Here is a 12462-nt window from a genome sequence, read left to right as displayed (position 1 = left end):
TCTATGGGCAATTTATTTTTAACAAGTATGAGAAGATCATTCAATGGGGAAAAAACAGCATTTTTTTCAACAAATAGTACTGGAACAATGAATATCCACATTAAAAAAATAATCACAATTTGACCCCTAATTCAAATAATATACAAAAATTAATTCAAAGTTAATTGAAGACCTAAATGTAAGTAACACTCAAAAAACACTTAGAAGAAAACATAGTCTAAGTATATATATATATATATATATATATATATATATATATATATACATACACACACACACACTTTGGATTAGGCAGTCATTTTTTAAATAAGATACCAAGAGGGCAATCAACCAAACAAAAAATAAACTGGACTCCATCAGTGAAATGAACCCACAACTATATGGTCAATTAATCTTTGACAAATCAGGAAAGAATATCCAATGGGAAAGAGTCTCTTCAACAACTGGTGTTGGGAAAACTGGACAGCAACATGGAAAAGAATGAAACGGACCACTTTCTTTTTTAAAAAGACTTATTTTTATTTATTTTAAAGAGAGAGAGAGTATGCAAGTGCAAGCATGGGGAGGACAAAGGGAGAAAGAAGATCACAAGCAGACTCTGCACTGCATTCAGGGACGTTAGATTGAGCACATGTTGGACTCCACGCTGAGTGCAGAGTCGGCTTAAGTCTCTTTCTCCCTCTCCCTCTGCCTCTCCCCCAGAACTCTCTCTCTCTAAAATAAATAAATCTTGGGGGACCTGGGTGCTCAGTGGTTGAGCATCTGCCTTTGGCTCAGGTCGTGATCCTAGGGTCCTGGGATTGAGTCCCACATTGGGCTCCCTGCAGAGAGACTGCTTCTCCCTCTGCCTATGTCTCTGCCCTTCTCTGTGTATCTCTCACGAATAAATAAATAAAATTTTTAATAAAATAAATCTTAAAAAATTAAAAGCCTATGTTTTTAATAGGCTGTGCACAAATGTTAATAACAGTATTAATATAATTAGTCATGTTCTCATTCATTTGGGGAATATAAATAATAGTGAAAGGGAATATAAGGGAAGGGAGAAGAAATGTGTGGGAAATATCAGAAAGGGAGACAGAACATAAAGACTCCTAACTCTGGGAAACGAACTAGGGGTGGTGGAAGGGGAGGAGGGCGGAGGGTGGGGGGGAATGGGTGATGGGCACTGAGGGGGACACTTGACGGGATGAGCACTGGGTGTTTTTCTGTATGTTGGTAAATTGAACACCAATAAAAATTAATTTATTAAAAAAAATTAGTCATTACTCAAAAATTGGATACAAACCAAATTATCCACCAACTGATATATGGATAAACAAAATGCAGCATATACATACAATGGAATATTATCCATCCATTAAAAAAAACAAAATGCTAAAAAATGTTGAAACATAGATGACCCTTGAAAACATTATGCTAAGTGAAAGAAACCAGACACAAAAGGTCACACGTTGTATGCTTCCTTTATATGAAATGTACAGAATAGGAAAATCTGTAGAGGCAGAAAACATTATTGATTGACAGGGGTAGAATGTAAAGTGACTGCTTAATGTCTACTAGATTTATCTTTGAGGTAATTAATATGTTCTGGAATTGGATAGTAGTTTGGTTTTATAACATTGTGAATATACTGAAAAACCACTGAATTTCACTCTTTAAAATGATTAAAATAAGGGGGCCTGGGTGGTGCAGTTGGTTAAGCATCCAACTCTTGGTTTCAACTCAAATTGTGATCACGGGGTCATGAAATCAAGCGATGGACTCCACGCTCAGCATGGAGTCTGCTTGAGATTCTCTCTCTCTCCCTCTGCCCCTTCTATTTATGCTCTCTAAATAAATAAATAAAAGGATAAATAAATAAATAAATCTGTAAAAAATGGTTAAAATAGTGAAATTTATCTCAAAATATTTTAAGTTTTAAAAAGAGGAAAAGTGGGCATTTGCAAGAGTCCTTACATCTAGAAGGCCAATGTAGATGTAACAAAATAAATTTTCTTTTAAGAGCAGCCTTTATATACAAAGGACTTCTAAAAAGGGACAGAAAATCTTCCCAGTATTAACACTTCCTTTGGGCCAAATGTAACATGTTATTTTACACTTTCTCTCTTTCATTATCAAGATTTTTTAGAATGAGGACCACTGGTTAGCTTCTGACTCCTCCACTTGTCTTCTCTCAGGATTCAATACTAACTCCTGGTCCAGCAAGGCCTCTATCTATTGTCAATAGTGCCAGGTAGCATCCCATACAACTGGGAAATAGCAGTCACACCGGATCCCCAGAACTCTGTGGGTCCATGATCTTAAGTTGAGGTGGCATAGCTATAGCATCCATGCTGACCAAATTTCTTGGGCTCTGATGGCTCCTCACAGCCATTATTGCATCTGAACTACCACCATTCTGCTTGACCCACCAAGCCTGCAGCCCAAAGGCACCATGTTCTTTGGTGGCCTGGGAGTTTTTCAGCTACAGCCATGGTCAAGATCCACAGAAGCTGCTGCAGCCTTCAGATCACAGAAGTAGGAGTGGATGGAGTTGCTTATTGACTCAGGGCCAAGACTGTAGTGGCAAGGGTTCTGCATCACTGAAATACCCAAATCACTGGCCAAATCACTAGCCATCCCACTTCTGGGCCTTCTTCAGCTCACAGGCCAGCCTGATCAGAATATCCCCAGTGCTGGAGCTCCAATTTCACCTTGTTTTTTGTTAAAATGACTACTTGATCTTTTCTTGTTTTTACTTGATCTATTCGGGTTTTATTTTTTAAAAAGATTTTATTTCTGAGAGAGAGAGAGAGAGAGAGAGAGAGAGAGAGGTGCAGAGACACAGGCAGAGGGAGAAGCAGGCTCCACGCAGGGAACCTGATGCAGGACTTGATCCCGGGACTCCAGGATCAGGCCTTGGGCTGAAGGCAGGCGCTAAACCACTGAGCCACCCAGGATACCCTCTATTTGGGTTTTAAAATTAAAACTTCCAGAACACCTGGGTGGTTCAGCAGTTGAGTGTCCGCATTTGGCTCAGGGCATGATCTCTGGGATCAAGTCCCATATCAGGCTTCTTTCGGGGTGCCTGCTTTGCCCTCTGCCTATGACCCTGTCTCTCTCTCTGTGTGTCTCATGAGTAATTAATTAATTAATTAATTAAAACCTCTTAAGGCAGCTGGGTGGCTCAGTGGTTGAGCATCTGCCTTTGGCTCAGGTCATGATCCTAGGGTCCTGCGATTAAGTCCCACATCAGGCTCTCCACAGGGAGCCTGCATCTCCCTCTGCCTATGACGCTGATTCTCTCTCTGTGTCTGTCATGAATAAATAAATAAAATCTTTAAAAAATGAAAACTTCTAAACATTCCAAATACTTGCAACTACCTTGGCCTAAGGCAGTCTCACTGGCCCAAAGGAGCCCTTCCTGGTGAACATCAACTGTCACCTTTTGAATACATCACAGGCAGACCAGGGAGATTGGGCATAACAATCTGATTTTCGACTCTACTTTGCTGTAAGCAAATTAGGACCTAGTACTGGAGAACACGAATGCAATATATCTAGACTTATCACCGATAGGTTCAAACTGCCTTTCTGGGCCAGATCCCCTGCTTTCATAAGGAGGCTCTCAACATTTATTTCATATCCTGGAGTTGAGACTCCCATAAGAGTATAAATAAAATGACATACTGTGACTTTACTTTCCTGTTGAGGAGATCTCAATACATGGTCACTCTTGTCACAGTGCAATGAAATGATTAATACTGCCATTCTTACAGCCTACCTTGAGGCAACAAACTGTAGGGTTATCACAACTACAAACCTTTTCACACTAATACTGATGGGTTAGAGTAGAAAATCTCACAAGCGTATGCAGCCCCTGGTAACCACATGACCACAGGCACCCCATCAGCAAAAGGAGACAACATGGCTCATAGACCACTGCACATGTGCACAGAGGCTGGGGGGTGGGGGGGGTAACAACATGTGCAAATAGGCCCTTAGGGACTTTTCCTGACCAGAGACTGGCGATGAGAGACTAAGTTTTGTGGTTTTTTTTTTTCTGTTTTTTTGTTTGTTTGTTTGTTTCTTCTTTGTTTTTGTATATTTTTTTATTGGAGTTCAATTTGCCAACATATAGCATAACACCCAGTGCTCATCCCATCAAGTGCCCCCTTCAGTGCCCGTCACCCAGTCACCCCATCCCCCCGCCCAACTTCCTTTCCATTACCCCTCGTTTGTTTCCCAGAGTTAGAGGTCTCTCATGTTCTGTCACCCTCTCTGATATTTTCCACTCATTTTCTTTCTTTTCCCCTTTATTCCCTTTCACTATTTTTTATATTCCTCAAATGAATGGACCATATAATGTTTGTCCTTCTCCTTCTCCGATTGACTTACTTCACTCAGCATAATACCCTCCAGTTCCATCCACTTTGAAGCAAATGGTGGGTATTTGTTGTTTCTAATGGCTGAGTAAAATTCCATTGTATACATAGACCACACCTCCTTTATCAATTCATCTTTCGATGGACACTGAGGCTCCTTCCACAGTTTGGCTATTGTGGACATTGCTGCTATAAACATTGGGGTGCAGGTGTTCCGGCGTTTCACTGCATCTGTATCTTTGGGGTAAATCCCCAGCAGTGCAGTTGCTGGGTCATGGGCAGGTCTATTTTTAACTCTTTGAGGAACCTCCACACAGTTTTCCAGAGTGGCTGCACCAGTTCACATTCCCACCAACAGTGCAAGAGGGTTCCCCTTTCTCCACATCCTCTCCAACATTTGTTGTTTCCTGCCTTGTTAATTTTCCCCATTCTCACTGGTGTGAGGTGGTATCTCATTGTGGTTTTGATTTGTATTTCCCTGATGGCAAGTGATGCAGAGCATTTTCTCATGTGCTTGTTGGCCATGTCTATGTCATCCTCTGTGAAATTTCTGTTCATTTCTTTGGCCCATTTCATGATTGGATTGTTTGTTTCTTGGATGTTGAGTTTAATAAGTTCTTTATAGATCTTGGATACTAGCCCTTTATCTGAGAGGTCATTTGCAAATATCTTCTTCCATTCTGTAGGTTGTTTTTTAGTTTTGTTGACTATTTCTTTTGCTGTGCAGAAGCTTTTTATCTTGATGAAGTCCCAATAGTTCATTTTTTATTTTGTTTCCCTTGCCTTCATAGATGTATCTTACAAGAAGTTACTATGGCCAAGTTCAAAAAGGGTGTTGCCTGTCTTCTCCTCTACTATGGCCATACCACCCTGAACGCACCCGTTCTCGTCTGTGTTCTCCTCTAGGATTTTGATGGATTCTTGTCTCACATCTAGATCTCTCATCCATTTTGAGTTTATCTTTGTGTATGGTGAAAGAGAGTGGTCTAGTTTCATTCTTCTGCATGTGGATGTCCAATTTTCCCAGCACCATTTATTGAAGATACTGTCCTTTTTCCAGTGGATAGTCTTTCCAACTTTGTCAAATATTAGTTGACCATAGAGTTGAGGGCCCATTTCTGGGTTCTCTATTCTGTTCCGTTGATCTAGGTGTCTGTTTTTGTGCCAGTACCACCCTGTCTTGATGATCACAGCTTTGTAGTACAACTTGAAATCCGGCATTGTGATGCCCCAGGCTCTGGTTTTCTTTTTCAATATTCCCCTGGCTATTCAGGGTCTTTTCTGATTCCACACAAATCTTAAGATGATTTGTTCCAACTCTCTATAGAAAGTCCATGGTATTTTGAAAGGGATTGCAATTAATGTGTAAATTACCCTGGGTAGCATTGGCATTTTCACAATACTAATTCTTCCAATTCATGAGCTGGAATATTTTTCCATCTCTTTGTGTCTTCCTCAATTTCTTTCAGAAGGGTTCTGTAGTTTTTAGGGTATAGATCCTTTTCCTCTTTGGTTAGGTTTATTCCTAGGTATCTTATGCTTTTGGGTGCAATTGGGAATGGGATTGACTCCTTAATTTCTCTTTCTTCAGTTTTACTGTTAGTGTTATAGAAATGCCACTGATTTCTGGGCATTGATTTTATATCCTGCCACACTGCCGAATTGCTGTATAAGTTCAAGCAATCTTGGGGTGGAGTCTTTTGGGTTTTACATGTATAATATCATGTCATCTGCAAAGAGGGAGAGTTTGACTTCTTCTTTGCCAATTTGAATGCCTTTTATTTCTTTTTGTTGCCTGATTTCTGAGGCTAGGACTTCTAGTACTATTGTGAATGGCATTGGTGAGAGTGGACATCAGTCAATTGAGTGTCTGAGTCTTGGTTATTGGCTTGCTTCAGTTTTCTATTTCTTCCTGCTGAAGTTTGGGAGTTTGTGGTTTTCCAAAAATGCATCCATTTCTTCTAGATTGCCTAATTTATTGGTGTACAGTTGCTCATAACATGTTTTTAAAATTGTTTGTATTTCCTTGATATTGGTGGTGATCTCTCCTTTTTCATTCGTGATTTTATTAATTTGAGTCTTTTCTCTTTTGTTTTTAATAAGGCTGGCTCCTGGTTTACCTATCTTCTTAATTATTTCAAAGAACAAACTAATGGTTTTGTTTATCTGTTCTACAGTTTTTCTGGTGTCTGTTTCTTTGAGTTCTGCTCGAATCTTTATTAACTCTCTTCTTCTGTGGGGTGTAGGTTTTATTTGCTGTGTCTTCTCCAGTTCCTTTAGGTGCAAGGTTAGCTTGTGTATTTGAGTATTTTCCAGTTTTTTAAGGGATGCTTTTATTGTGATGTATTTCCTTCTCAGGACTGCTTTGGCTGTATCCCAAAGATTTTGAATGGCTGTATCTTCATTCTCATTAGTTTCCATGAACTTCTTTGATTCTTCTCTAATTTCCTGGTTGACCCTTTCATCTTTTAGCAGGATGGTCTTTAACCTCCACATGTTTGAATTTCTTCCGAATTTCTTCTTGTGATTGAGTTCTAGTTTCAAAGCATTATGGTGTGAAAATATGCAGGGGACAATCCCAATCTTTTCCTATCGGTTAAGACCTGATTTGTGGTCTATTCTGGAGAAAATTCCATGTGCCCTTGAGAAGAATATGTATTCAGTTGCATTTGGATGTAAAGTTCTGTAAATATCTGTGAAGTCCATATGGTCCAGTGTGTCATTTAAAGCTCTTGTTTCTTTGGAGATGTTATTCTTAGGAGATCTGTCATTTGCAGAAGGCGCCAAATTGAAGTCTCCCAGTAGAATGTATTATTATCTAAATATGTCTTAACTTTGGTTATTAGTTGATTGATATACTTGGCAGCTCCCACATTATGGGCATAAATATTCATGATTGTTAGGTCCTCTTGTTGCATAGTCTCTTTAAGTATGATATTGTGTCCCTCTTCATCTCTTACTACAGTCTTTGGGATAAACTTTAATTTATCTGATATGAGGATTGCCACCCCTGCTTTCTTTTGAGAACCATTGGAATGGTAAATAGTTCTCCACCCTTTCATTTTCAGGCTGGAGGGGTCCTTAGGTCTAAAATGAGTCTCTTGTACACAGCAAATAGATGGGTCTCTCTTTTTTATCCAGTCTGAAACCCTGAATCTTTTGATGGGATCATTAAGCCCATTCACATTCAGAGTTACTATTGAAAGATATGAATTTAGTGTCATCATAATACCTATTCAGTCCCTGTTTTGTGGATTATTTCTTTGGGTGTCCTCTTTCTTTTACAGAGTCCCCCTTAATATTTCTTGCAGAGCTGGTTTGGTGGTCACATATTCTTTCAGTTTCTGCCTATCTTGGAAGCTCTTTATCTCTCCTTCTATTCTGAATGAAAGCCTTGCTAGATAAAGTATTCTTGGCTGCATGGTCTTCTCATTTAGGACCCTGAGTATATCCTTCCAGCCCTTTCTGGCCTGCCAGGTCTCTGTGGGGAGGTTTGCACTTAATCTAATAGTTCTCCCCATATAAGTTAGGGATCTCTTGTCTCTTGCTTCTTTAAGGATTTTCTCTTTATCTGTGGAATTTGCAAGTTTCACTATTAAATCTGGAGGTGTTGAACGGTTTTTATTGATTTTAGGGGGGGGCCTCTGTATCTTCTGGATCTGAATGCCTGTTTCCCTCCCCAAATGAGGGAAGTTCTCAGCTATGAATTGTTCAAATATGCTTTCTGGCCTTCTGTCCCTCTTGGCGCCCTCTGGAACCCAAATTAAACAAATATTTTTTCCTTCTGAGGTTGTTATTTATTTCCCTTAACCTTTCCTCATGGTCTTTTAATTGTTTTTCTCTTTTTCCCTCAACTTCCTTCCTTGCCATCAACTTGTCTTCTATGTCACTCACTCTTTCTTCTACCTCATTAGCTCTCGTCGTTAGGGCCTCCAGTTTGGATTGCATCTCATTTAATTGATTTTTAACTTCAGCCTGATTAGATATAAATTCTGCAGTCATGATGCCTCTTGAATCCTTTATGCTTTTTTCCAGAGCCACCAGTAGCTTTATAATTGCATTTCTGTATTGGCTTTCTGACATTGAATTGTAATCCAAATTCTATAACTCTGTGGGAGAGAGTACTGTTTCTGATACTTTCTTTTGTGGTGAGTTCTTCTTTCTAATCATTTTGCTCAGTGCAGAGTGGCTGTATGTGCAGGCTGCATCAAGAATATCAACCACGACCTACATAAATTTCACCCTAGATGATTCTGCCGAGGTCAGAGACCAGAAATTGAAAACAAAGATCAGAATGAAATAAAACAAAAGGACCACTAAAGTGAAAAACAAAGTTTAAATATAGTAGTAAAAAATAAAAGACCAGAAATCCTAAGGAAGTGGAGAAAAAAAAAAGAAAAAAAGGGGAGGACTGGGAGATGGTGGTGCTGACAAAGTTGTAGTGGAAGGAGAATGTAGTCTACCTGAGGGGTCCTAGAGGGTGATCCTCTTGGTTCTGAGTATATTAAGTTCTGTATGTTAGAAGATGCTCAGTCCCAAATTTATATAAATCAGAAATACTTATAGATGGCCCCAACATTGATCACCAAAATATAAATGAGATAAAATAGGGGAAGCAGAATGGGAATGAGCAATCTCACAGAATGAACCGGCATTGTATACTACTTGGTTCTGGGTGCATACTGGTCATGTTTTAGAAGGTATTAACTTCCACCATTGTAGAACAAAATGAGGCAGAGAAAACAAAAAAATACAGAACAACAACAACAACAAAAAACCACATCTTGTATATCTCCCAAAATTAAGTTGGTTATGTTGAAGGCAATCTAGAAGTAGAAAATATATCTAGGACCTGTAATTGTAGAAATATGAAAGTCAAAAAGGAAGAATCTTAAAAATGAAGAGGTGGTAAAATACTGTAATTAATGTGCAAAAACAGAAAACAATTGGAAATTTACAGTCTGATATAAAAATGAGCTGTACTGGAAAAAGGAAGAAAAAAAGGGGGGCACCCTGTGGTTCTATATACTGTAAATCCCTCGACTTCCCCTGGAGCTTTCCAGCACTGCTTGGTTAAAACTTGCTCTTCCCCTGTCCTTCCAGCGGGTCTTCTGTGGGAGGTGCCTGCTGTGCTGATTCTCAGGTGTGTGCACCTGAGGAAGCTGCCCTGCTCTCCGACGGGTGCCAGGTTCAGTGGGAGCTGTTTATCTAGTGAGGCCCCTGCCCCGTCCCAGGCACATGGTGACACCAGGAGGAACAACACTGGCGGCGGCCAGGTCTCCAGCTCTAGAGTCAGCTCCCGCAGTAACTACTGCAGTCTCCCAGTCCACACTGGCCTAGATGCCCCTGGGGGCGGGGGTGCTGATCTGCACATCTAGGGGGCGCCCAGCGGCAGAATAGTCCTCCCTGTCCTATGCCCTCCCTGCCTCCGCCTATCCCTGGAGGGAGTGCAGGATCCTGGGCTGTGTACACCGGTGCCCTGGGATCGGGGCCTGTGCTGCTGGAATCGCGCCCCCGGGGCCGCAGCTCCTGAAGGCAGGAGGGCGCAGCCCCCTCCGCCCAGAGCCACCGCCTGAGCTTCTCCCGAGGCCCCGCCAGGCGCGCGCTCCATACCTTTACAGTCTGTGGCGAGCTCTCCCCTGGAGGCACACTTCCTCTGTTAGTGACCTCAGGAGACTGGAGGCTCCACTGCCCCTCCTGCAATTCTGAGCAAGTTCCATGCTAAGCGTCTTTCTGTCCGGGAAGTATCCGGTGAGGATTTTTAAAGTTCCTGCTTCTCCGGGCTGGGCTTTCCTGTCCCAGGGGGTTCTCTCTGCCCATCCTTAGCTCAGCTTCTTGCGGGGCCCCTCCCCCACTTTTTTATTTTTTTTTTTCTGCTTTCTTCCCCTGTGGGAGCGAAAACCCTTCTCTCTTCCAGCTATTCTCTCTTTAAATCTCAGGTCAAATTTGTAGGTTTTCAGGATGATTTGAAGATTATCTAGGTAAATTGGTAGGGACAGATGACTTGGGGGACCCTACTCCACCGCCATCTTGCCCTGCCCCCCGGACTCTAATTTTTGCACCTGAGTTTGCATATTTTAGTTGAAGTTGCTATAGACAATTTCCAATGTCACCAATAGAGGCCTCTGATATTGGGGAGCAGGAATTGTACAGGCTGTAAAGCAACATGCCTGCCCATTACACAATTGCTTTTGAGCAGTGAGAGCGGGAGTGGGAGCTGCCTCTTTGGCTTGAAAACAGGAGGCTGCTGTAGGCAGTGAGGGAGGTGGGGTAAATGGGAGGACAACAAACAGGTATTTGGAGCCCAGGTCCCTCTGATTCCAAAGCCCATGTCCTTCTAACCTAAACCTTGCTCTTGGAGCCCAGCACATAATAGTTATCAGTAAACATCACTTGAATAAATAAATTTGCACAATGGCTTCTTTCTGCAAATCTCTTGCCCTTCACCTCTAGTGAAATCCTGCACCATCTGTCAAGGCCTAGCTTTAGCAGCCTCTTCCATGAAGCTTTCCCTGATTTTATGCCCCCTCTTAACCACAACAGATGTGACCTCCTCTCAGCTATGGAGTGGTGGGGGGATATGGGTAGACATTATTGCTGGGAGTGCAGAAGTATGTTGGGTCCTCTGGGATAGGACAGAATTGGACTGAAGGGAGAATCCTGAGTTTTGCAGATGGATTTTTGCACTTGAGTTTGTCTATTGCAGATAAAGTTGACACAGAGGAATTTACTTTGTTAAATCCATGACATAACATCCTATACTGAATCCTACTTTAGAGAAGTGCCTGGAAATTTTTATTTTTAACAAGTAGACCTGGTAATTGTTATAATCAGGCATATTCTGGAAACTCTCCTCATCTAACCCTCTCAATCTGCAGATAAGAAAACTGAGGCCCAGATCACGAAACTAAATTATGCAATGTCACATAGCCAGTTAATGATAGAACCAGGATAAATTTTAATCAGTTATGTCTTCTAAAATAGCCTTATATTAATTCCTCAAAAACAGTGCTGTGTCTCAAATGTCATTTTGCAACTACATGTATGAATGAATATATAAGACTAGCACTTGCCACCTACCAGGATTCCAGGGAATGGAATGCCAGATGGGTAAACTTTGATATAAAAAAAGTGAAGAATTGGTCGGGAACATGAGACAGTACACAGCTATGTGAATAAAGCAGAGGGGACAAGGAATAACATAGAATGTATTATAGTTTTTTTTTAAAATCATAATAATGTATTATTTCATTAATTCCACTATTTTTTAAAAGATTTTATTTATTTATTCATGAGAGACATACACAGAGAGAGAAGCAGGCCCCACGCAGGGAGCCTGATGTGGGACTCGATCCCTGGTCTCCAGGATCGGGCCCTGGGCTGAAGGTGGCGCTAAACTGTTGAGCCACCAGGGCTGCCCTAATTCCACTAATTTGTACTGAATGCCTACTACTCGTCGGGGATTGTTCTCGAGTAAGGCTATTGGAGGAAACCAAACAGACATTCCACAAGCCATGGATATGGAAAGAGAAATTATGTTCAGAAGATATTCTGAATAATAGGAGGTAGATAGTTATGTATCTCTATGAATCCGAACCTTGAGGGATCAAAGTATGGCCTGGAAACATAGACCTGGTAGTCATCAGCACATACATTGAAGTTGAAGCCATGGAACTAGGGAGAGATGTTGAGAGGAGCAGAGATGAGGACAGAAGACTGAAGGAACAGCTGTTTAAGGAAAAGATACAGGAATAAGAGTGTACAAAGGAAGCAGCAAGAAGAATGGAAGGCAAATAAGCAGTGAGGGGGATGGGATCACTGATTGCTCTGTCACTGCAACCCCCTGAGATCTTAATCATGCCACCTTCTTCTCTAGTTGCTATTCATCATCACTTGAATGTTCCCTACAAAATGCCAGAGTGAGCCTTTAGAGATTATTTATGCCAGGGAATCTCAACCGTGACACTACTGACATTTGGGGCCAGAAAATTCTTTGTTGTGAGGAGCTGTCCTGTGTATTGTAGGATGTTTAGCTGCATCCCTGGCCTCTACCCACTTGATTCAATAAGACACATACCCTCCACAGGGCCACAGG

The 12462-nt window shown here is 41.3% G+C and overlaps 1 protein-coding gene across 13 annotated transcripts in view; it reads right to left on the bottom strand.

The window, feature by feature from the left end:
• VSIG1 (V-set and immunoglobulin domain containing 1) overlaps nt 1-12462 on the bottom strand; it is a 146981-nt gene that overhangs the window by 76980 nt on the left and 57539 nt on the right. The window lies entirely within an intron of this gene.

Source organism: Vulpes lagopus, chromosome X, assembly GCF_018345385.1.
Source record: "Vulpes lagopus strain Blue_001 chromosome X, ASM1834538v1, whole genome shotgun sequence".
In the NCBI taxonomy this organism is placed as follows: domain Eukaryota; kingdom Metazoa; phylum Chordata; class Mammalia; order Carnivora; family Canidae; genus Vulpes; species Vulpes lagopus.
Note: the sequence above shows the minus strand (reverse complement) of the source record. Positions and strands in the feature narration are given on the sequence as shown.